Here is a 26,750-nt window from a genome sequence, read left to right on the forward strand (position 1 = left end):
CTAGAGACAAGGCTTGGCAGGAGGCAGGAGGCTGGGGTCTTCAGGCTTGAGGCTAGAGGCTAGAGACGAGGCTTGGCAGGAGGCAGGAGGCTGGGGTCTTCAGACTAGAGGCTAGAGACTAAAGACCTGAGGCGAGGCTTGGCAGGAGGCAGGAGGCTGGTGTCTTCAGGCTTGAGGCTAGGCAGGAGGCTGGAGTCTTCAGGCTTGAGGCTAGGCAGGAGGCTGGAGTCTTCAGGCTTGAGGCTAGGCAGGAGTTTGGAGTCTTCAGGCTTGTGGCTAGGCAGGAGGATGGATTCTTCAGGCTTGAGGCTAGGCAGGAGGCTGGAGTCTTCAGGCTTGAGACTAGCCAGGCGGCTGGGGTCTTCAGGCTTGAGGCTAGAGGTTAGAGGCTAGAGACAAGGCTTGGCAGGAGGCAGGAGGCTGGGGTCTTCAGGCTTGTGGCTAGGCAGGAGGATGGATTCTTCAGGCTTGAGGCTAGGCAGGAGGCTAGAGTCTTCAGGCTTGAGACTAGGCAGGCGGCTGGGGTCTTCAGGCTTGAGGCTAGAGGCTAGAGGCTAGAGACAAGGCTTGGCAGGAGGCTGGGGTCTTCAGGCTTGAGGCTAGAGGCTAGAGATGAGGCTTGGCAGGAGGCTGGGGTCCAGGCTTGAGGCTAGAGACCTGAGGCGAGGCTTGGCAGGAGGCAGCAGGCTGTAATCTTCAGGTTTGAGGCTAGGCAGGAGGCTGGAGTCTTCAGGCTTGAGGCTAGGCAGGAGGCTGGAGTGTTCAGGTTAGAGGCTTGGCAGGAGGCTGGGGTCCAGGCTTGAGGCTAGAGGCTAGAGACCTGAGGCGAGGCTTGGCAGGAGGCAGCAGGCTGTAATCTTCAGGTTTGAGGCTAGGCAGGAGGCTGGAGTCTTCAGGCTTGAGGCTAGGCAGGAGGCTGGAGTGTTCAGGTTAGAGGCTAGGCAGGAGGCTGGCGTCTTCAGGCTTGAGGCTAGGCAGGAGGCTGGAGTCTTCAGGCTTGAGGCTAGGCAGGAGGCAGGCATCTTCAGGCTTGAGGCTAGGCAGGAGGCTGGAGTGTTCAGGTTAGAGGCTTGGCAGGAGGCTGGGGTCCAGGCTTGAGGCTAGAGGCTAGAGACCTGAGGCGAAGCTTGGCAGGAGGCAGCAGGCTGTAATCTTCAGGTTTGAGGCTAGGCAGGAGGCTGGAGTCTTCAGGCTTGAGGCTAGGCAGGAGGCTGGAGTGTTCAGGTTAGAGGCTAGGCAGGAGGCTGGCGTCTTCAGGCTCGAGGCTAGGCAGGAGGCTGGAGTCTTCAGGCTTGAGGCTAGGCAGGAGGCAGGCATCTTCAGGCTTGAGGCTAGGCAGGAGGCTGGAGTGTTCAGGTTAGAGGCTTGGCAGGAGGCTGGGGTCCAGGCTTGAGGCTAGAGGCTAGAGACCTGAGGCGAGGCTTGGCAGGAGGCAGCAGGCTGTAATCTTCAGGTTTGAGGCTAGGCAGGAGGCTGGAGTCTTCAGGCTTGAGGCTAGGCAGGAGGCTGGAGTGTTCAGGTTAGAGGCTAGGCAGGAGGCTGGCGTCTTCAGGCTTGAGGCTAGGCAGGAGGCTGGAGTCTTCAGGCTTGAGGCTAGGCAGGAGGCAGGCATCTTCAGGCTTGAGGCTAGGCAGGAGGCTGGAGTCTTCAGGCTTGAGGCTAGAGGCTAGAGACCTGTGGCGAGTCTTGGCAGGAGGCAGGAGGCTGGAGTCTTCAGGCTTGAGGCTAGGCAGGAGGCTGGAGTCTTCAGGCTTGAGGCTAGGCAGGAGGCTGGAGTCTTCAGGCTTGAGGCTAGGCAGGAGGCTGGAGTCTTCCGGCTAGAGACTAGAGGCTAGAGACAAGGCTTGGCAGGTGGCAGGAGGCTGGAGTCTTCAGTCTTGAGGCTAGGCGGGAGGCTGGAGTCTTCAGGGTAGAGGCTAGGCAGGAGGCTGGAGTCTTCAGGTTGAGGCTAGGCAGGAGGCTGGATTCTTCAGGCTTGAGGCTAGGCAGGAGGCTGGATTCTTCAGGCTTGAGGCTAGGCAGGAGGCTGGAGTCTTCAGGCTTGAGGCTAGGTAGGAGGCTGGAGTCTTCAGGCTTGAGGCTAGGCAGTCTCCTCCTGGGCAGGGCGCGATTCACCTGGGCAGGGCGTGGTACTCCTGGGCAGGGCGTGGATCACCACCCGACGGAGGCAAGGGACAGGAAGGGACAGAACCAATCGCAAGTAATGGCAAGACGGCCTGGCTTACCTGGCTGGAGGCAAGGGACAAGAAGGGAGCTAGGTACAGGGTGGCTCCAGGAGAAGACTGCAGGCGAGACGAGGCGAGAGTTACCAGCAAGACAAGGCAAGACTTCAGGCAATGCAAGGCGAGACGAGAACTTCAGGTGAGGTGAGAGTTACCGTCAAGACAAGGCAGGGCTTCAGGCGAGGAAACAGGAGGCAGAGGAAGGGATACAAGGAGTAGGACAAGAACAATTCAGCAGCCACACCCTGGTCTCTGAAGGTATTTATGCAGCCAGCCCCAACAAGCATCTGCTGTCTCAATTAGAGCTCAGCAAGAACAGAAACAGGGTAGACTGGAAAACCTGGAGCAAGGGTCGATGGACCAGACCGTGAACCGGAATACGGACTACACGGACCGGACCATGACAATAATGAAATGTTTACTCACAGGTGCATAGCATCATATAAGCAGCATTCATGAAAAAATGTAATTTAATCATAAATTTATATATTTTTTCAAGAAAGCATACCATTGGAACAAAGAAAAAGTCCATGGTATCGCACAGTGGTTTTAGAGCGTTGCTATCCTGGGGTAGTGCGGGTTGGTTCCACTGTATTGGTGGTCGTCGTTCACTAATTTATTTTAGTGGTGGAACTCCGATCCACTGAGCTGTAATTCATGAAGGGTCTCTTGTGTGTTGCTAACAAATTTTATCCCCCTCCTTCAAACGCTTTCTGAACCAATGAGTCTGGTACTTGACTGCAGGATGTTTTGAGTAAGTGGTGATGTGGTTCTGAGTTATCAGACTGCAAGAGTGCATTGTCCTTTTATTTTCCAGAAAGTTTTTTTTAAAAATTAACCTTCCAGACTAAGCTCAACAACCAAGTTAGGATTCAGTCTTCACTGGGAGAACATACAGTAGGTAGAATCTGGTGATGTAGTAGAGAATGTGCAAAATCATAGAACATAGAAAGGTACAGCACACGAACAGGCCATTCAGCCCACAATGTTGTGCCAGGCTATTTATGTCAGTAATCAACTAAACCAATCTCTTGCCCCAACAGAGTGTCCATATCCTTCCATTTTCTGTACATTCATGTGCAATCTGAGACACCCTTCTCAACCTACTGCACTCCAGTCTCACCCAACCTGAGGGGGAAAAGACTGTTTGCATTCACCCCTGATAATTTTGTATGACTCTATAAGATCTCCCCGCATTCTCTGCATTCCAGAGAACAAAGTCCTAACCTATTCAACATTTCCCTGCAACCCAGATCCTCAAGTCCCAGTAACATCCTTATGAATGACTATAAGATCTCCTCCTGTATTCAATGGTCCAGTGAAAAGAAGTCCCAAACTGCTTAATTTCTCACTCTCTCTTTCTTTCTCTCTTTAAAGGTTCACTTTATTTGCACGTGTATATCAAAACATAGTTAAATGCGTTTGCATCAACACCCAACACAGTCCTAGGAGAAGCTGGGGGCAATCACAAGTGTCACAATGCATCCTGCGCCAACATAGCATGCTCACAACTTACTGTACATCTACTGTACAACTTACAGCTACTCTACATCTTTTCAGTGAGGGAGGAAACCAGAGCACACGTTCACGGGACAAATATACAAACTCCTTACAGACAGCAGCGGGAATCGAACCACAATTGCTAGTTCTGTAGAGTGCCACCCCTAAAATGTCAGGGCCCAACATGGGGTAAAGACCTTTAGAGTGAGGAGTGAGTACAGGAGAGGATACCTGACTTTGATGTGTGTCACTGCAGTGCCGCCTGGAGACAGAATTAAACAGCTGCTCTGCAGTAGTGTTGAAAATAAATGAAAGGCAGAATTAACTGGATTCAATTAAAGCGCAATCCCACGCGTCAAACCGGTTGTGAAACCAAGAGACTCTTTCGTGGGCTACCAACGCAGGTGGAGCATGGGGGGCCAATGTCAGAATTTCTGACCTGAAGTTCCCAGGTCCCAAACTATCATATTCTGAGCAGGACAACCTCACCTCAATTGAAGTGATAATTTATGACGGAGCTGTTTTCAGTCCCATTCCCCCCATCATATACAGTACTCGATGCTGTGGAGCGACCTTATATAATGATGGCTGCATTCAAATAACAAATGTGAATTCTCCACGCCCTTCTCGCCAAGAGCACCGGCGTGGTTCCTGGTTTGTCAGGCGCCCACGCTGTCGGGCACCCGGTGTGTCTCGTCCAGAGGAAATGCCCCAAGTCACAGGTGGTGACCGAAGGGCATTTCTCTGTCCAGTGGTGTGACCCAACGGTTGTATGGGAGGCCTGGAGAGCGTAAATACCCGCCTAGCGCTGATTAGTTACAATGCGGTTGTTCAATTCTTTAATAAAATGTTTTAAAATGACAAAAATTAATTCTAAACAAGTTAAAATTTCTCTAGCGGCCGCCATTAAGTAATTAGCCAATGGGAGCGCTTCACACGCCACTCTCAGCCAGTCACGTATTAGTTCGTGCTCTGCCCCGCCCCCCGACCCGTGTAAGCGTTCTTGCTCCGTCGCCAATTTGTTCCATTTTTCACCCATCAAGTCTGGAAAACGGCCCGTAACTCCCAGCGAGGTGAGAACACGTCAGATGTCCGGGGAAAGGGCTGTCAAACTGGAAGTTAACGATAGTGATGTTGAAGCGTTACTGCATTCTCACGGTGACAGCATTCACCACCGTCAGCTTCGCGAACTGGCAGAGCAACACATCCTGGGTGAATCTGAGGACACGATGGAGAGGAGAAAACACCAAGAAACCTCACCACGAAATCCCTCAGCACTGGCATCACCTCAACCACCCACTCAAATCATGGACCAGTTCATCGATAATGACTCTGACTGGGAGCAAAGCAATCAGGCAATGAGAGGAGATCTCATCATGATTCCCTGCCACCGAGAACTGCTTCGTGAGGGGAAACTTAAGATAAGGTGGTCAAATCTCGACGCCGACTTGAAGAAGAAGCCAAAGTTAGGAGAGGTCTCAAGGCCTGGTCCCTCGTCTGAGCTGTGGCCAGCGCCCACTTCCCTCACTGCTGCCACTCAACTGATGTACAGGTTCGGCCTATTTGCGTATTTGTTACTCCACGAATTACCGTGTCTACATAAAATAATATATATCTCGGGTTTGATTGTTTTAAATTCAGGCACACGTGACCCTGCATAGAGCTGATTTACATGGCACTCCACCTCCAAGGAACATATTCTCAGCGTTAAGTAGGGTTTGAGTAGTTAGAATCTTTATCCAGTGGCTGGGTATCAGAAACTGGAGGACGTGGGTTTAAGGTGAGAGGAAGGAGTTTTAAAGGGGATAGGATTCTTTTTTACGGAGAGTGTTTGATATCTGCAACTTGCTACCAGAGGAGGAGATGGAATCAGGTACAAATACTAGGCTTTTAGAAGAAGTAATATCACGGACAACTATGGCCCTTCAGCCCATTGATTCCATGCCAACCTGATCTGCTTAATACCATCAAACGTACCAAGACCATTGCCTTTCATACCACTCTCAGCCATGTGCCTAACCAGAGTTCTCTTAAATCTTACAATTGAACCCACATCCGTCAGTTCCACTGGCAGCTTGTTCCACACTATCATCACTCTCTGACTGAACTAGCTCCCCATCGGATTCTTCTGAAATATCTCACCTTTCACCCTAAACCTATGACCTCTAGTTCTAGTCTCACCTAACCTGAGGGGAAGAAGCCTCTGTGCTTTAGCCCTACCTATATCCTTCATAATTTTGCTTACCTTTCTAAGATCTCCCCTCATTTTCCTCAGTAGGCAAGGCCCACAAACATACAGACTTAATGAGGGCAAAGGGGACTGGTGTAAATAGGCTAAAAGTTCAGCATTATTGTGATCGACCTAAGGCAGACATCCCACCTCTCCCGGAAGTTCCGGGAGTCTCCCGCATATCGCTAGTGGCTCCCTGACGCCCAGAAATTATATACAATATTTCAAGAATAGATTTTTTTGAGAGGGAGAGGGAGAGGGAGAGCGAGCATCCTGATTGGTCCCTCTTCATGCTAAGAGTGGTCCCCAACCACCGGGCCGCTAGGAAATAATATGATTAGGTGATATGAAACGATATGAGTCAGCTGCACCTTTCCTCATTCCCTGTCACGCACTGTTGAATTTTAACACAAACGAGGTCATCAGTGACCCAAGACTTGCAAAGGAATGGGTCCGTGACCCATTTGTGAATGTCCCCGGTGAATCATCCATGTCAGTGCGGGAAAAAGATCAACTCCTCAAGCTTGCAGATGACCGCGGGCTGAAAAGTATGTTTGACGTAACATCTCTGCCAGCATTCTGATCAAAGGCAAGGCTGAATATCCTGAGACAGCCACGAAAGCACTGAAAACATTGCTTCCATTTGCAACATTTCCTGCAAAGCGGAGTTTTCCGCAATGAATGCAACAAAAACTAAATTGCGGAATAGACTGGACATAAGGAACCCCCTTCGAGTATCGCTGTCTCCCATCACTCCTCGATAGGACCATGTTGTTGCAGGAAAACAAGCCCAGGGCTCCCACTGATTCAGCGATATTGGTGTGTTGCAATGATTTTATATGTTCATACGGGGAAAATATGTGCTGTGTGTTTAATATCCAAATGTTACTTAAAATGTTATGATGCTATTGACTTATAAGTGACTTATTTTTCAGTGGTCCCCACCTTCCAGGCCACCAAGAATACAGCGGTGGCCGGAATGACCCCAGCACATCTTTAAGAAAAGAGCCGAAATAAGCAAGCTAATTAATTAGGTGCCGCCCAGCATGTAAATGTCGGCCCAGATAAGAGGCGATTGCCGATTGCGTCGCCTCTGATCTAGATCGACAGTTACGTGCCCGGCGGCACCTAATCAATTACCTTGTTTATTTTGACTTTTTTTCTTAAAGATGTGCTGGGTGCGTTCCGGCTACCACTGCACGCTTCGCAGCCTGGAGGTTTGGGACCACCGTTATAGACTTATCTCTACATTCATGCGAGGAAAATATGCGCTGTGTGTTTAATATTAAATTTGTTAGATAAACCCCTTTAGAAACAAAATTGAGTGTATCAGCCACTTGCAAGTGACTTATAGTTGACTTATCACCTATATTCTGGTGGCGTTGAACACCCTCTCCCCCGGGTCGGCCAGTCCGCAAGAATATTGTCAATATTAAACAGGTGCGCGGTGCAAAAAAGGTTGGGGACCTCTGATTTAAACCAGCTGGCTGGCTGCCAAGGAGCTACGCTATTGATGTCCAAAGTGATGAGTCCGGACTCCCTGTAGACCTACTTAAAGTTGTAATAGTATAAACATGATAATATAAGTACATATTTTAATGTCACATTTGCTGCATATACCCAACCTGGTTTACAGATTAGACAAAATCACTAAACAAAGTATTACATATACCCTTGGAGGTTGACGGGGGTTGGGGGGGGGGGGTTGCTACCTCCCTGAAATGAGTTCTTGCTGGATGGGGTGTCTGCAAAGGACCTGTTTGAATGCTCTACAAATTTATACTTTCATGAGAGTTTGGGCTTTATTTGTCAGGGTTAGACTGTAGGCCTCACTGCTTGATTCAGAGATGCAGAGGAAATTCCTCTCCTCACCCCAAGCCTTCATTACTTCACTTGCTGGGAAATGGAGGCAAACCCCCGGGTCCTGAGGGCAGACCCACCAGAATCTGCTTCCCTCAGTCCTGGCTTCAAGGGTATTTCAGATTCCCGAGCAAAGGAGAAAATGTTGGACACTCAGTGGGTCAGGCAGCATCAGTGGAAAGGTGGGGACGGGATGGTTCAGTGGAAATATCAATGATAGGGTGAGCCCGAGTGACTTGAACCAGTTAAAAGCACAATAACTTTCTTAACACTTAACGATTTAGGAACAGACCCACCTACTGGCCGTCATTGGATTTCTGAACTGTCCGTGAACATTAGCTTATTATTCCCCTTTTGTACTGTTTATTTGTGTTGTAATTTATTGTAATTTTGTGTCTTTGCGCTGTACTGCTGCAAAACAACAAATTTCACATAAAAGTCAGTGATAATAAAACTGATTCTGATTCTGATTCTGTATTGTGTTGCTTATAAAGGGACGTGTCCAAACATGGCAGACTGAACTAATGAAAGAGTAAAATGAAGAAATTTAGAGAAAGATGCTCTTTTTTTCTACACATCTCTCCCCCATGTTCTCTGCTACTGCAAACTGAAGTTCTCTATTTCTCAGTTCTGACAAATGGACCCCGATCTGAAATGTTAATTGTTTTTCTTCCCATAGATGCTGCCTGACCTGGTGAGTGTTTCCAGCATTTCCACTTTTTATCTTGGGTTTCCAGCATCTGGAGTGTTCTATTTTTCATGAGGATGCTCTTGCTTTTTCTACTTTTCTCTTTCACCCAATACCCATGTCTAAGTGTGTGCCAGACTTATCTCCACGGACTCTGTCTACATCTCCCACTGATCTGGGAAAGCATCCAACATCATGAAAGACCCCTCCCACCCCAGACATTCTCTCTTTTCCCCCTCCCCCCCAGGCAGACGATACAAAAGGTTGAAAGCCTCGACCATCAGGCTCATGGACAGCTTCTATCCCACTATTGAACAGTCTCCTTCTTTGATAAAGATAAACTCTTGATCACTTGTTCTCCCTTGTTGTGGTCTTGTTCCTTAGTGTCTACTTCACTGCACTTTCTCTGCAACACTTTATTCTGCACTCGGTTATTGTTTTTCCTCTCAGTACTACCTCAGTGTATTATGTATGGATTGATGTGAAACGGGAGAGGTTTTGGGGAACCTTACTGAAAGTATCAGGATTGTCCACCTTTGCAAGGACAATAAATGTTGCTGAGCCAAAGAGAAAAATCGCTCAAGATTTACAGTAGCTTTCTTATTCAATCACAGTGGAGGATGGTATCCATGGAATTGAACCTTGGAATTCTCAGCATCTTTAGAATAGGAGGAGGAAAGAATTACAGGGCATTAACAAACACACTCTCTAACCCTTAGCCAGTCAGTCGTGCATAAGGAAAGGCCATCCTAGTTTATAATCTTGCCACACTCCTGACAGGTATCTGATGTACTTCAGCAACCGAAGCTCTTAAAGAAGATTTGCAAATCGGCTTGGCAACAGAAAGCAGAGGTTGGTGATAAATGGTCTGAGCTCTACCGAGGGAACGCTGACTGGTACAGGTCTGCAAACATCTCTCTCAACTCTTTGACATTCATGCCTTTACTGAAGGATGTGGACAGACTTTGCTTATATTTGCATAAATGCTTCTACAAATAATAAAACGTTATACAGTCAAAGTTGATGTATTATCACAGTGTCTATAAAAAATATTCAACCCCCCTGGAAGTTTTCATGTTTTTTTTTACAATATTGCACCTCAGTGGATTTAGTTTGACTTTTTTGACACTGATCAACAGAAAAACACTTTGTGTCAAAGTGAAAACAGATCAATACAAAATGATCTAAATTAATTATTAATAAAAGGTATGTTGCATTCAGAATTTTCTGGTTAGTGGGTGATTTCCTTCCACACCGCTCTGACATATTGGGAAATTGTGTACGAGGCAAGTTACAGCAATGGTTTGCCATTGCCTTCTGCCGGCTGAGTTTTTTTTTAAAGAGATCACCAACTCTTAACCCAGCATGGATGGAGAGCATGCAAGGGTGCCAGCTGGAATTGAACACGGGACTTCTCGCCTCGTAGCCCAGTGCTGATGCCACTACGCCACCAGCTGGCTCTAATTACTAACATAAAACACAAAATAATTGATTGCATAGGTATTCACTCCTCTTTAATATGACACACCAAATCGTCACTGGTGCAGCCAACTGGTTTTAGAAGTCACATAATTAGTTAACTGGAGATCACCTGTGTGCAGTCAGAGTGTTTCAACTGATTGTATTAAAAATACACTTGTGTCTGGAAGCTCCAACTGCTGGTGAGTCAGTATCCCGGCAAAAACTGTACCGTGGAGACAAAAGGACACTCCAAGCAGCTCCACAAAAAGGTTATTGAAAAGGAAATTTCCAAGTCACAGAATATCCCTTGGAGTAGAGTTTAGTCAATCATCAAGAAATGGAAAGAATGTAAATCTGCCTAGAGCAGGCTGTCCTCAAAAACTGAGAGACTGTGCAAGAAAGGGACGAGTGAAGGAGGCCACCAAAAGACCTATGCCAACACTGGAGGAGATACAAGCTTCAGTGGCTGAGATGGGAGAGACTACACATACAACAACTGTTGCCCAGGTGTCTCACCAGTTGCACCTTTATGGGAGAGAGGCAAAGAGAAAGCCACTTTTGGAAAAAACTCACATGAAATCTTGGCTAGAGTTCACCAGAAAGCATATGGGATACTCTGTTTATAAAAAAAAGACAGCTGGAAAAAGGTTCTAAGGTCTGATGAAACCAAAAATGAGCTTTTTGGCTATCAGACTAAAAGCTGTCTTTGGCGTAAGCCAAACACCACACATAATCAAAAATACACCATCCCTACTGTGAAGCATGGTGGTGACTGCATCATGCTGTGGGGATGCTTCACTGCAGCAGGACCTGGAAGGCTTGTGAAGGTAGAGGGTAAAATGAATGCAGCAAAATACAGGGGAATCCTGGTGGAAAACCCAATGCAATCTGCAAGAGAACTGTGACTTGGAAGAAGATTTATTTTCCAGCAAGACAATGACCCCAAGCATAAGCAAAGCTACACAGCATTGGCTTAAAAACAACAAAGTTAATGTCCTGGAGTGGCCAAGTCAGAGTCCAGACCTCAATCCAATTGAGAATTTGTGGCTGGAAAAGGGCTGTACACTCATGATCCCCATGCAATCTGACAGAGCTTGATGAGTTTTCTAAGGAAGAATGGGGAAAAATTGCAGTGTCCAGATGTGCAAAGCTGATAGAGACCTATCCACACAGACTCAAGACTCCAATTGCTGCCAAAGGTGCATCTACTAAATGCTGACTTGAAGGGTGTGAATACTTATGCAATCAATTATTTTGTGTAATATATTTGTAATTAATTTAGATCACTTTGTAGAGATTTGTTTTCACTTTGACATGAAAGAGTCTTCTTCTGGTGATCTGTGTCAAAAAAAGCCGAATTAGATCCATTGTGATTCAGTGCAGTAACACAATTAAAATACGAGCACTTCCGGGGGGGGTGAATACTTTTTATAGGCACTGTATGTTATACTACTCTGACATTCATTTTCTTGCTGGCATTACAGGAAAATAAAGATATACAGTAGAATTTACAAAAAAAAAACTATTCATAAACTGACAAACACTGACAAATACAAATGTGCAAAAGAAGACAAACTGTAAATAAAAAATAATCCTGAGAATGGGAGTTGTTAAAGTTCTTGAAAGTGAGTCTGCAGGTCATAGAGTCAATTCAGAGTAGTGGTGATTGAAGTTATCCACACCGGTTCAGGAGTCTAATGCTTATAGGATTCCTGAGTCTGGTGGTGTGTGTGTAAGGATTTTTAGCTCCTGCCTGGTGCTTGTATTGAGAAAAGACCATGGCCTGGATGGTGGGGATCTTTATTGATCGATGCTGCTTTCTTGTGGCAGCGTTCTGCGTCAGTGTATTCAGTGGTAGGAAGAGCTTTGCCTTAGTGGACTGGACTATATCCACCACTGTCTGCTGGCTTTTCTGTTCCTGGGCATTGATGATTCCATATCAGGCCATGATGTAACTAGGTAGGTTATAAAACCATCTCTTCATGTCAAACTGTCTAAGGTAAGGAAGCTCAATTACCTTCAAACTGATGGGCTGAGGGCTTCAAATGAATTTTATCGGGGGTCATGATGAGATAGTGTGATCCTCAATTTAGAGATGCAGCTGTAGGGAAAGCCAACGTGATACTAACAAAACTGCTAATCAACGTGGATTAATCTCAAGGTGAGCCTGATTGTGGATGTACAGTATATACAGGGAGGTGTATCTGTATGTGGAATTGCTAGTATTATAAACAATGTGTGGAATAGAGTCATAGAGCTTCTGTGTCCACCCAGCTAGTCCCAATGTCCACATGTCCACATGTCCCATATCCATCCAAACCCTGCCCCTTCCGTGTAAATAAATGTTACCTGTCTTAACCGCTTCCGGCAGCTCATTCCATACACTCGCCACCCTCTGCTTGACAACTTTGCCCCATGAGCCCTTTTCAAAACCTTTCCCATCTCAACCCAAGTCCAAGTTCTTCTGAAGAAACACAAAGAAACACAGTAGCCGGCCACGGAAACTGAGTGCAGCAGACAAGAGATATATCAAACCGACGTCCCTTCCAAGTCAGAAGAAGACCAGCGCTGTTATCAGTTCTAAACCCACGGAAACAACTGGAACCTGAAAACACACCTCTACAGTCCAGAGAAGTTCTGTCAGAAGTGGTCTTCATGGTAGACTTCCGGCCAAAAAGCCATTCATCTGAAGTGGAAACAAATCCAGGTGACTCACCCACGCACAAAGACACAAGGACAGGGATGCTGAACAATGACAGCAAGTGCTCTGGAGTTACGATTCAAAATGTGAATTTTTTTGGCTCAAACAGATAGAAGGGCTGGAGAGCACTACATGATGAGTGTCTGCAGGCAACAGTGAAGCACGGTGGAGGTTTTCTGCAGGTTTGGGGCTGCATTTCTGCAAATGGAGTTGGTGATCTGGTCAGAATTAATGAAATCCTTAATGCTGAGAAGTACAAGCAGGTTCTCATCCACCATGTAATACCATCAGGGAAGTGTCTAATCAGTCCCAACTTCAGTCTGCAACAGGACAATGACCCCAAACACATGGCCCAGGTCATAAAGAACTACCTTCAGTGAAAGGAAGGAGGAGTTCTGCAACAGATGGTATGGTCTCCACAGAGCCCTGATCTCAACTTCAAAGATTCAAAGTGCATTTATAATCAAAGAATCTATAGAGAGTACAACTCAGATTCTGTAAACATACTTTGATAATAAATGTAGTTTGAATCTTTGAATCATCAATGCTGTCTGGGATTACCTGGAGAGACAGAAGCAAATGAGACAGCCAAACTCTGCAGAAGGACTGTGGCAAGTTCTCCGAGATGCTTGGAACAAGCGACCAGCCAGTTTTCTTATAAAGCTGTGCAACAGTATGCCTGAGGAAACTGATGCAGTTTTAAAGGCAAAGGGTGGTCATACTCAATATTGATTTCATTTAGTTTTTCCTGTTTACTGCTCTTCATAGTAATTTTTTGATATTTAGAAACTTTGCATTTCATCATTTTTGTAAGCACCTTCACTTTACAGAATTTTTTTAACATGTGCCTAAGACTTCTGCACAGTACCGTTCATACAGTCAGTCTATATCTCAGCTGATCCTATGGATATACAGCCATGCTCAACTGTTACTTGTACATTGTGTGTTATTGGATTGCATTTATATTTGTTGTGTTTTGTTCATGCTGCATTGGATCTGGAGTAACCATCACTTTGTTCCCCTTTACACTCACGCACTGAAGAATGACAATAAACAATTTTCAATCTTGAATAAAATTAACCTCAGTCAGATACAAACAAAATGCTGGAGGAATTCAACAGGTCAGGCAGCATCAGTGGAGGAAAATATACTGTCGACTGGACCTCAACCAGGATGCGGTCTGTCCATTTCCTTCCACAGATGCTGCCTGTCTGCAAATGGAGTAGCAGCAGTTTTGTGCTGCTCTTAGTTTTGTTTCTCTCCCCCTAGTTTAAACTTCGAATTTAAAATTTTTATTTGCTGATTCTTGAGGGGGAACAATATGTCTATGTTTACGAGGAGTGGGAAGAACTTGTCTGAACCTAGTGACAAAGTTAATGCGAAAAGGAAATATCTGATGAAATGCCACAATGGGCTGAGGATATGGTTCGGACACTGAACTCAATTAAAGATCAGAAAGGGTTAATTAAAGACCAACTGGAAAAGAATAGTAATGAAATGAAGTCATTTCTGGGAAAACTTAAAAGGCTTGGCCCACTTTGGTGTCATCGTAGGCTAGTTTGTAATCAGTGAAGTAGTTTTGTACGTAGGAAACATGACAGCCAATCTGTGTACACTTGCACTTGCATAAACTGCATCTGATGTTAATCAGGTGACCTACTTTTCATACGTTTTGATTTTGGGGATAAATATTGGCCAGAACACTAGGGATAGCTACCCTTCTGTAAATAGGTGTACAGGTGTCTCTGTATAAAATCTCTTCCAACAGCTCACTCCTCCAGCACTGCAGCTCCTCCTCGGGTAAGCACCAGAACATCACCACAGATTGTTATTTGACAGGAACACAGAATCCTCAGACACAGAGACTAAAGTGATGTGAGGAGCAGAACTCCCAGCAGTGCCTGTTCCAGCAGGTTCACAGTGTTATTTAAAACTTCGAAAAACTTGCTGCAGATGCACAGTATCTTGACTGGTGGCAACATGGCTTGGTGTGGAAAGATTCAAAGGTTCAAAGATTCCAAGTTCATTTATTATTAAAGAATATGTAAATTATACAACCTTGAGACTTGTCTGCTTGGAATGATTAATGCCCGTGAATGGAAAAAGCCTATAAAAAATAGTGGATATAAGCCCAGTCCATCACAGGCAAAACTCTTCACATCACTGAGCACATTTACAAAGAGCGCTGCCACAAGAAAACATCATCCATCATCAAGGACCCCCACCTTGCAGGCTATGCTCTCTTCTCGCTGATGCCATTGGGAAGGAAGTAGAGGAATTTTGGTTCCACACCACCAAGGTTACATAGAACATAGAACGTAGAATAGTACAGCACATTACAGGCCCTTTGGCCCACAATGTTGTGCCGACCCTCAAACCCTGCCTCCCATATAACCCCCCACCTTAAATTCCTGCATATACCTGTCTAGTAGTCTCTTAAACTTCGCGAGCGTATCTACCTCCACCACTGACTCAGGCAGTGCATTCCACGCACCAACCACTCACTGAGTAAAAAAGCTTCCTCTAATATCCCCCTTGAACTTCCCAACCCTTACCATAAAAAGATGTCCTCTTGTATTGAGCAGTGGTGCCCTGGGGAAGAGGTGCTGGCTATCCACTCTATCTATTCCTCTTATTATCTTCTACACCTCTATCATGTCTCCTCCCGAGAGCCCTAGCTCCCTTAATCTCTGATCATAATGCACACTCTCTAAACCAGGCAGCATCCTGTTAAATCTCCTTTGGACCCTTTCCAATGCTTCCACATCCTTCCTATAGTGAGGCGACCAGAACTGGACACAGTACTCCAAGTGTGGCCTAACCAGAGTTTTATAGAGCTGCATCATTACTTCGCGACTCTTAAACTCTATCCCTCGACTTATGAAAGCTAACACCCCATAAGCTTTCTTAACTACCCTATCTACCTGTGAGGCAACTTTCAGGGATTTGTGGACATGTACCCCCAGATCCCTCTACTCCTCCACACTACCAAGTATCCTGCCATTTACTTTGTACTCTGCCTTGGAGTTTGTCCTTCCAAAGTGTACCACCTCACACTTCTCCGGGTTGAACTCCATCTGCCACTTCTCAGCCCACTTCTGCATCCTATCAATGTCTCTCTGCAATCTTTGACAATCCTCTACACTATCTACAACACCACCAACCTTTGTGTCGTCTGCAAACTTGCCAACCCACCCTTCTACCCCCACATCCAGGTCGTTAATAAAAATCATGAAAAGTAGAGGTCCCACAACAGATCCTTGTGGGACACACTAGTCACAATCCTCCAATCTGAATGTACTCCCTCCACCACGACCTCCTTCTGCAGGCAAGCCAATTCTGAATCCACCTGACCAAACTTCCCTGGATTCCATGCCTTCTGACTTTCTGAATAAGCCTACCGTGTGGAACCTTGTCAAATGCCTTACTAAAATCCATATAGATCACATCCACTGCACCACCCTCATCTATATGCCTGGTCACCTCCTCAAAGAACTCTATCAGGCTTGTTAGACACGATCTGCCCTTCACAAAGCCATGCTGACTGTCCTTGATCGGACCATGATTCTCTAAATACACATAGATCTTATCTCTAAGAATCTTTTCCAACAGCTTTCCCACCACAGACGTAAGGCTCACTGGTATATAATTACCCGGACTATCCCTACTACCTTTTTTGAACGAGGGAACAACATTCGCCTCTCTCCAATCCTCCAGTACCATTCCCGTGGACAACGAGGACATAAAGATCCTAGCCAGAGGCTCAGCAATCTCTTCACTCGCCTCGTGGAGCAGCCTGGGGAATATTCCATCAGGCCTCAGGGAGTTATCTGTCCTAATGTATTTTAACAACTCCAACACCTCCTCTCCCTTAATATCAACATGCTCCAGAGCATCAACCTCACTCATATTGTCCTCACCGTCATCAAGTTCCCTCTCATTGGTGAATACCGAAGAGAAGTATTCATTGAGGACCTCGCTCACTTCCACAGCCTCTAGGCACATCTTCCCACCTTTATCTCTAATCGATCCTACCTTCACTCCTGTCCTCCTTTTTATCTTCATATAATTGAAGAATGCCTTGGGGTTTCCTTTACCCTACTCGCCAAGGCCTTCTCATGCCCCTTTCTTGCTCTTCTCAGCCCCTTCTTAAGCTCCTTTCTTGCTTTCCTATATTCCTCAATAGACCCACCTGATCCTTGCTTCCTAAACCTCATGTATGCTGCCTTCTTCCACCTGACTAGATTTTCCACCTCACTTGTCACCCATGGTTCCTTCACCCTACCATTCTTTATCTTCCTCACTGGGACAAATTTATCCCTAACATCCTGCAAGAGATCTCTAAACATCGACCACATGTCCATAGTACATTTCCCTGCAAAAACATCATCCCAATTCACACCCGCAAGTTCTAGCCTTATAGCCTCATAATTTGCCCTTCCCTAATAAAAAATTTTTCTGTCCTCTGATTCTATCCTTTTCCATGATAATGCTAAAGGCCAGGGAGCGGTAGTGGCTGTCCCCCAGATGCTCACCCACTGAGAGATCTGTGACCTGACCTGGTTCATTACCGAGTACTAGATCTAGTGTGGCATTTCCCCTAGTCCGCCTGTCCACATACTGTGACAGGAATCCGTCCTAGACACACTTAACAAACTCTGCCCCATCTAAACCCTTGGAACTAATCAGGTGCCAATCAATATTAGGGAAGTTAAAGTCACCCATGATAACAACCCTGTTATTTTTGCACCTTTCCAAAATCTGCCTCCCAATCTGCTCCTCTGTGTCTCTGCTGCTACCAGGGGGCCTATAGAATACCCCCAATAGAGTAACTGCTCCCTTCATGTTCCTGACTTCCACCCATACTGACTCAAAAGAGGATCCTGCTACATTACCCACCCTTTCTGTAGCTGTAATAGTATCCCTGACCAGTAATGCCACCCCTCCTCCCCTTTTCCCCCCTCTCTATCCCTTTTAAAGCACTGAAATCCAGGAATATTGAGAATCCATTCCTGCCCTGGTGCCAGCCAAATCTCTGTAATGGTCACTACATCATAATTCCATGTATGTATCCAAGCTCTCAGTTCATCACCTTTGTTCCTGATGCTTCTTGCATTGAGGTACACACACTTCAGCCCTTCTACCTTATTGTCTTTACACCGTTTACTCTGCTTCTCTTTCCTCAAAGCCTCTCTATATGTTAGATCTGGCTTTACTCCATGCACTTCTTTCACTGCTCTATTGCTCTGGGTCTCATCCCCCTCGCAAATTAGTTTAAACCCTCCCGAACCATGCTAGCAAACCTACCTGCAAGGATATTGCTCCCCCTCGAGTTCAGGTGCAACCCATCCAATCTGTACATGTCCCACCTTCTCCAGAAGAGATCCCAATGATCTGAAAATTTAAAGCCCTGCCCCCTGCACCAACTCCTCAGCCACGCGTTCAACTGCTATCTCCTCCAATTCTTACCATCACTGTCACGTAGCACTGGCAGCAAACCTGAGAACTCCACCCTTGAGGTCCTGTTCTTCAGCCTTCTGCCTAGTTCCTGAAACTCACACTTCAGGACCTCATCCCTCTTCCTGCCTATGTCGTTGGTACCAACATGGATTACGACTTCTGGTTGCTTTCCCTCTCGTACCAGGATGTCGTGCACCCAGTCAGAGACATCCCGGACCTTTTCACCTGGGAGGCAACAGACCATGCGGGTGTCCTTCTCACGTCCACAAAATCTCCTGTCTGCTCCCCTGACTATAGCGTCTCCAATGACGACAGCTCTCCTCTTCTCCGTCCCACCCTTCTGCACCACTGGGTCAGACTCAGTGCCAGAGGCCCTGCCACCATGGCACACACCTGGTCGGTTGTCCCCGCCAACAGTATCCAGTACGGTAAATTTATTATTCAGGGGAATGGCTACAGGGGTGCTCTGCACTATCTGTCTGCTTACCTTCGCTTTCCCCCCTCTGACTGTCACCCAACGACCTGCTTCCGACAGCCTAGGTGTGACTACCTCCCTGTAGCTCTCATCTATGACTGCCTCATTCTGCCTTATGAGTCGAAGGTCATCCAGCTGCTGCTCCAGATTCTTTACATGGTCTTCCAGATCACCCAGCCGTATGCACTTCTGGCAGATGTGACTCTGCAGGAGAGGGGTGTTCCCCCAAGACTGCCACATCTCACATGAGAAGTACATCACCATCTCAGGAGGCATTGTAAATTCTAACTGTGAGCAAGCTTGTCCTCCGCCTCTTCTCATCGAAGCCTCTCGAGTCAAAGCCTCAAAGCTCCACTCCTTCACTGGCCCACTCACTCATTGGCCGCTTTCCACTGATTAGAAACAGTTGCTACCCTTCAACCGTTAGGCTCCTGAAGCAGTGTCAATAACTTCACTCACCTCAACTCTGAACCGATTCCATAATCTCATTATTGTTTGTTTATTTATTTATTATTTTTTAATTTGCAGAGTTTGTCTTTAGCACATTGGTTGTTTGTCAGTCTTTGTGTCTAGTTTTTAACTGATTCTAATGCATTTCTTTGTTCTACTGTGAATGCCCACAAGGTAATGAATCTCAAGGTAGTATATGGTGACATACGTGTACTCTGATAATAAACATACTTCGAACTTTGAATTTGAGCTGGTGCTGTGCTTGCTAGTCATCAGATCCAGACTCAATCTTTCCATTCAGTAAGATGCATTCAGTGGGCTGAGAGTTCTCGGTTGACTTGACAATTTTATAATAATTTTTTTGCCACACTTGATCATCCTTTCCTTGTGTAGTCAGTGTGCTTTAACAGTTCCAGTTTTATACCTGTATACTGGTTAATTCTATTCTCTGTTGGAATCTCAGTACTCAAAGTATCCACAACTATGCACGAGAGATACTGCAGATGCTGCAAATCCTGAGTAACAGCACACAAAGAATGCTGAAGGAATTTAGCATTTAGTAAGATTGGTCTTTGCCCGAAACAGGGTCTCGGCCTGAAACTTTAACAGTTTATTCCCCTGCAGAGATGTTGTCTGACTTGTTGAGTTTCTGCAGCACTTTCTGTGTGTTACGCACTATCATGCATGTGCTTTTACCGTGGTAACTTAATTATAAGTGAAGAACTGTTTGGAAAGTAAGCGGTTTGATGTTCTTACAGCTATTTCTTTTATTCACGTTTCAGGTTGCTATAAATCTCTCCTTGGATCAAGAGTGCAGAATCACAATGGCAATGGCTACCTGGTGAGTGGAATTATCGCACTATGTAATGGCTGTATGTACTCTGAATGTAAGAGAGGTGTTGTCTCGTCTTGGAGGTCAAGTGAAACTACATTAATGTTGAGTTTATTGCTGAATGCACAAGTATCTGTGTGCACAGGTGCAATGAGAAACTTGCTTGCAGGAGTGTCACAGGCATCTAGCATCACATCCAAAACATTCACAACAAAAACAAAAATTAAACAAGAAAGAACACAATTAGAACAAAAATCGCAATGTCCATTTTAGTGCAAAGTGGTCGAAGTGTTCATGGTGTTGCTGTTCTGAGGTTGTGATTAGGGTTGTACCTGTTGGTCCAAGCACCAAGTAGTTGAAGGGAAGTAGCTGCTCTTGAACCTGTTGGTGTGGGACTTCAGGCTTCAGTACCTTCTGCACAATGATATCTCTGAAGACATGACATCTCCTGGATGGTGAGGTCTTTACTATAAACGTGATATCATGGAGAGAGTAGCCTAATTCTTCTCCAGCGTGTTCTTTCTTGATGATGACCTGCCTCAGGAAGAGTAACTCTCACACACAATGCTGGAGGAACACATCAGGTCCTAATGTGTCCCAATCCTCAGTTCCTAATTCCTCCAGCATTTTGTGTGTGTTACTCCGGATTTCCAGCCTCTGCAGAATCTCTGGTGTTTCTGTCTGAGGAAGAGGTTAGGGTGAATACTTTTACAAGTGAATGAATAGCTCTGGGATGGTGGTGAATTATCGTGGATTGTTTCAGATAACAGACACTGACACATATTGTCTGTGAAATATTCCCTTGATTGGATATTTGAACTCATTGCTTTCATATCAGTTGTGCTAAGTTGGGAGTCTGCATACCCTTGAGACAAAATGGTATCGATTTGAGCCGTATTCCTGAGTGTGTTTTACTGAGATTTTCAGTATTTCATTTTACTCTCAATGCCCCTTTACCTTTTATTTCTCCACTCCAATATCAAACATCAAATCTAAGTTACTTGCCTTACAGTGTGACCCTTTCCAAACTTTACCACTTCCCCAGGGGAGAGAGGGGGACAATGGTTTGTGTATGTGTCATGAACAGAGCAAATTAATATGAACAAAATGTAACCTGCAGAGAGTGTTTAGTGATTTGCATGTGACATTGTGCCGATTTAAAAAAAAATTACCCCCTTGGAAAGTATTCAACCCCCTGCAGAAAGGGTTTGGTGGTTTGTATAGGGTATGTGAATCTTGTCCATTTAAGTCTGAGATGTACTCAGCATCAGTCAATAGGTGAAAATGACAACTGCCCTGTCCCTTTCTCCCCTGCTTGGATACCGTACCATATTTCCATGGATATTAACATGGATGTTAATACTGTACCATATTTCCATAGATATTAACATGGATGTTAATACTGTACCATATTTCCATAGATATTAGCATGAATGAAAGAAAAGTGAAGGGATATGTAGGAAGGAAGTGTTAGATTGATCTTGGAGTAAGTTAAAGTTCAGCACAGAATTGTGGGCCGAAGGACCTGTACTCTGCTCTATTGTTCTGTTCTATGTACATTGTGGGCTGAAGGGCCTGTACTGTGCTGTACTGTTAGGTCACCTTGTGATAGATCTCCATTTGGTCCATTGAGTCCCAGACTGGTTCATTTCCCTATTCATTTTTCTCTATCCCATTCTGCTCATATTTTTAACAAATATCCCAGATTCTGTCATTCAACTACACACCAGAGACTAGTTACAGTGGCCAATTACCTGGCCATCTACATGTCTTTCAGATGTGGCAGTAAACTGGAGCACCTAGAGAAACTGTTTCCTTTTGTACATTTGTCAGTCTTTATTGATTTTCGTAATTTCTATTGTATTTCTTTATATTCTTGTAAATGCCTTGAAGAAAACAAATCTCAAGGTAGTAAATGGTTACATATGTGTGGATTGATTAAAAATTACTTTGAATTTTGAGCACACATGTTCACAGGGAGAACATGCAAACTCCACACAGACAGCACCAGAGGTCAGGATCAAACAGGGCAACTGGAGATGTGCCATAGTCTTCGGTTTGTTGTCAGCTGTCACGTAAGGGGCTGCTCTCTCCCTCGAGTCAGACAGTTTTGAGTTTACAGGTTCAAGGATGAACATGATTTTCCATAATTAATGTATTAGGAGTTTGCTGTGGTGTGCTGGTCAGGCTGCAGCATGCAACAAAACACAACATCTAATAAAGAGTCATATAAAATATCAAGTTAGAGATTAAACCACAGATATGGAGGAAAATGTGCATAAATACATAAATAAGTGTGTAAACAATGTAAGCAACATTATAAAAAGTGGTTTGAAGTGTTCACAGTGCAGTGACGGGTAATAGATAGAGGGGGGTGTGGAGGTACCAACTAGAATGGTTGGTCAGATTAACTACCTGAGAGAAGAAACTTTTAGGATGGTATGAATTTATTGTTTTCATAGCTTTCCAGAAGGCAGCTTTTAGAAAAGACAGTGGGCTGTGTCTGCAACAGTTTTTCCTGCCTGTTTCTTTGCCCTGGACACGTACAAGTGCTGGACAAACAAGGGAGCAGACACTCTACTCTGGAGATTGGAAGTACAACGGTTCAGCTTGCCTTTCCAATCCCGGACTGCGAGAGCACTGCCCAGCTAGAGCTTCCATATTTCAGATCCATTGTTAATCTAAGGGAGCCCATAACAATAATTCAAAAGGCAGGTGGGTTCTCCCTGACTGGTATTTAGTTCTTAATGAATATAATAACAAGTTATTTGTCTCAGAGAGTGGTTGGTGCGTGGAATGCACTGCCTGAGTCAGTGGTGGAGGCAGATACACTAGTGAGATTTAAGAGACTACTAGACAGGTATATGGAGGAATTTAAGGTGGGGGGTTATATGGGAGGCAGGGTTTGAGGGTCGGCACATCATTGTGGGCCGAAGGGCCTGTACTGTGCTGTACTATTCTATGTTTAATTATGGATTTTGGCTTGTGGGAGATTGCTGAACACAGCTGGCTGAGGAAGCTTGATACTATTACATCAGTGACTGCATTTTAATTCCCCTTCCTGTTCCACCATGTTTGTCCATGGCTGCCTCTACTGCCACTCTCAAGTTGGAGGAGTAACGCCTCATATTCCGTGTAAGTAGCCTGCAACCTGACAGCATGAACATTGATTACTCTAACTTCCAGTAATTTTGCCTCCTTCCCCCACCCTCCTTCTCTCCCAATTCTGGCTCTCCTCTTACCTCTACTTCTCACCTGCCTATCACCTCCCTCTGGCGTCCCCCCTCCTCTCCTATCAGATTCCTCCTCCTTCAGCCCTTTATATTTTCTACCTTTCACTTCCTTGCTTCTCACTTCATTCCACCTTCACTACCCACCTACCTTCTCCCTCACCTGACTTCATCTATCACACTTGACAACAAAGATTTTGCTTCCCAAATGCTTTTGGGCGCATCTTATGGATTTTGGGCTGCTGATTATGAAAATAACCACGAAATTTCCATATCATGCACCATTGTTTTTAAATTGCCTTTTTTGTTATTTAAATTCATCATTCAAATCAATTAAAATGTTGCCCACAATGTAAGCAGAAAAGTTTTCTACCTTGTCCAGGCAGGGTGGATGCTGCATGGCAGGATGGGATTTAGAAAGGGTATGAAAGCACCATGCACACATCATTCTATGCATTGTGTTTGCATGTATATCGGTTTGTGGTCGCGTTGATGCACATGGTCTACGTGTGTAATGTATTGTGTGTACTCATTGTAATAAAGTAATTGTATTTACAGGAGTACTTGTGTTGGCAAAATGTCTCACCAGTGTTAATAGTCATGATACTTCTGTTATATTTGTGGCAAGTATGCTTAAATCTCAAAGACGGAGCATGACTCCTCTTATTAACAAAGCCTACGAGCTTTACTTTGGGTGTAAGTTTGGCAACAAAAGCAAGGCCTAGGCTTCTCACATTTGTTGCGCAACTTGCACTGTTGATCTTAGTGCTTGGCTCAGAGGTACTCAGAGATCAATGCCATTCGCTGTCCTGATGATATGGCGAGAACAGAAGGTTCATGTGACAGACTGCTACTTCTGTCTGACCAGTGTCTGGTTTCTCTGCTAAACAGGAAATCCATTGAATACCCGAATCTCCCTTCAGCTGTGAGACCTGTGCCACATGATGATGGTCTTCCAGTACTGAACCCATAAGAGACATGGAGTCTAGAGGAGGCAGATGAAGGTGCCATGTTGCACGAGCCAGGAATGGAAAACAACACATACTGATACAGGTCTTGAACCCTTTGTGTCGAGTGAGCCTGATCTGATAACTCAGTCTGAGCTACATGACCCGGTCAGAGATTTGGGTTTGTCAAAGGCAAAAAGTAGAATTGCAGAGTTCAAGACTGAAAATATGGAATCTTCTGTTGCCAGGCACAAAAATTTCCAAGAAGGATTTTGATATTTGAGATAGATGTCTTCCAAAATAACTAATACCAAGATTAAGAAAAGTATTTTTGTTGGTCCACAATTCAAACAGGTCATCAATGACAGGCAATTTGAAGAACTTCTGCTGGGACTGGAGAAAATTGCATAGAAGGCATTCAAGGATGATATTGAAAGTTTTCTTGGCAACCACAGAGCACCAAACTACATGCCACTGGTTGACAACATGCTTCAAACATGCAAAACCATGAAGTGTAACATGCCACTAAAGATACATTTTCTGTATCCCCATTTAGATGAATTCCCTGCAAATCTTGGCATTGTCAGTGATGAGCATGGTGAAAGGTTTCACCAGGACATTGTGGTCATGGAGAAATGGTATCAGGGCAACTGGAATCCATCAATGTTGGCTGATTATTGTTGGACAATTAAGCGAGAAGCCTCAGACACAGATTAGAAATGAAAATCATCAATAAAACATTTTCAGCTAAATTGAACTATTACTAAGCATCAGCACCATTATGCAATTAAACAAATTATATTCAATAAAAGATCATTTCTTCTTTCCCCAGATTTCTATGTGATGGAAGTAGTCTGAGATTATATCTGAATTCAGGGTCAAGCAGTCTAGTTTCTCACCAAAGGTTTCAGAGGAAACCACACTTCTGTAAAAAAATTGTTGTCCAGTGTCACCTTCTAACTTGTACTCCTTCCCCTCACCACATCTTCTGATTCCAGTTTCTTGCCCTTTCCTTTCCAGACCTGATGAAGAGCCTCAGCCTGAAACGTGTCTCTTTATTTCTCTCCATGGATGCTGCCTGACCTGCTGAGTACCTCCAGCATTTTGTGCATGTTACTCTGGATTTCAGAACTGCTGCAAGGTACTTTGCAGTGATCTGAAAACTGTATCGATGCAAGACTTCATTTGTTTTTTTTCCAGCAACCCTTGAGTGTGCCAATTGTTTGGTTGTTAGTTTTAAGAACTGCAGGCAAAATATAAATCTGCCAATGTTTGGCAGGGCCATAGATTGTCAAAGCCATCCCAGAGCAGTTTTAAAAAGGCTTTCAATCAGAATTGTCCAACCCAGAGGGTCTTTCTACTAGTATTGAAGGTCACAATGATTCTAAAAATACATTACACAGTTGACATTCCAAGTAGCAAAATCAATATGTGATTTGATGTGCAGGTCAATATAAAGTACAGGAATCTAACCAGCTTTAGGTTTTCCCATAAGACATAGGAGCAGAATTAGGCCATTCGGCCCATTGAGTCAGCTCCTGTATTCTATCATGGGTAATTTATTATCCCTGTCAACGCCACTCTCTTGCTTTCTTCCCCATAATCTTTGACACACTTACAAATCAAGAACCCATCAACCTCCACTTTAAATATACCCAATGACTTCATCCTTCACTGCCATTTGTGGCAACAAATTCCACAGAGTCACCACTCTCTAGCTAAAGGAATTTCTTCTCATCTCTATTCTGAGGCAATGCCTTCTGGTTCCAGATTCTCCCACTAGAGGAACAGTCCTCTCCATGTCCATCTCCTCGATTTTAAAGGAAGAGAGATTCTCTTGAAGGGGAATGAGTTCAGGGAAGCAGATCAGGAAGGTTCATGGAAGGATGTGCGATACAAGTGTGATCACTACAAGTATAAACAATGCAGTGGTTTTGCTCTGATGTTTCTGAGTTGTGGGACAGGCTTGGGGAATCATGAATTAAAAGTCCTTGATGTATTCGCCTCTACCATCACCCCAGGCAGCGCATTCCAGGAAACCACCAGACTCTGCTTGCTTGCTTACTTGCATGCATTAATAAATAAATAAATTTATTTATTCGCCCCTCACCTCAAATTCATGCTCTCTAGTATTAGCATTTCTACCCTGGGAAAAAGATACTGTCTACTGTATATATGCCTCTCATAGTCTTATAAACTATCAGACCTCCCCGCACCCTCTGCCTCTCCAGAGAAAACAACCCAATATTGTACAACCTCTCATTATAATACATGCCGTCTAATCCAGGCAGCATCCTGGAAAACCTCTTCTGCACCCTCTCCAAAGCCTCAACATCCTTCCTATAATGAGGCAACCAGAACTGTGTGCAATTGTCAGGATGTGGCCTAACTAGAGTTTTATAAAAGCTAGAACATAGTTCCTGGCTTTTCATTCAATGCCTCGACTAATAAAGGCAAGCATGTCATATGGCCTCTTAACCAACCTTTCAACCTTCGTAGCCGCTTTTAGCAATCTATGAACTTCGACCCCCATGATCCATCTGCTCATCATTACTGTTAAGGGTCTTGCCCTTAGCAGTGAACTGTCTCTTTATATTTTACCTATCAAGGTGCAACACTTCACATTTGGCTCAGCTAACCTCCACCTGCAATTTCTCTGTCCATCTGCAACTGATCTATATCCCATTGTATCTT

General features: G+C 44.8%; 1 long non-coding RNA gene across 2 annotated transcripts in view; it reads left to right on the forward strand.

Moving 5' to 3' along the window:
• The window catches only part of LOC140188960 (uncharacterized), a 217,905-nt gene that overhangs the window by 133,227 nt on the left and 57,928 nt on the right, over nt 1–26,750 (forward strand). The window contains exons 2-3 of one of the 2 annotated variants that reach the window (XR_011883422.1): nt 19,830–19,888; nt 24,001–24,685. This is a non-coding gene — a long non-coding RNA (uncharacterized lncRNA). Of the gene's footprint in view, nt 1–19,829; nt 19,889–24,000; nt 24,686–26,750 lie in introns of those variants that run through there. The other variant, XR_011883421.1, reaches the window with a different exon arrangement.

The sequence above is a fragment of the Mobula birostris genome, chromosome 2 (assembly GCF_030028105.1).
Source record: "Mobula birostris isolate sMobBir1 chromosome 2, sMobBir1.hap1, whole genome shotgun sequence".
NCBI lineage: Eukaryota > Metazoa > Chordata > Chondrichthyes > Myliobatiformes > Myliobatidae > Mobula > Mobula birostris.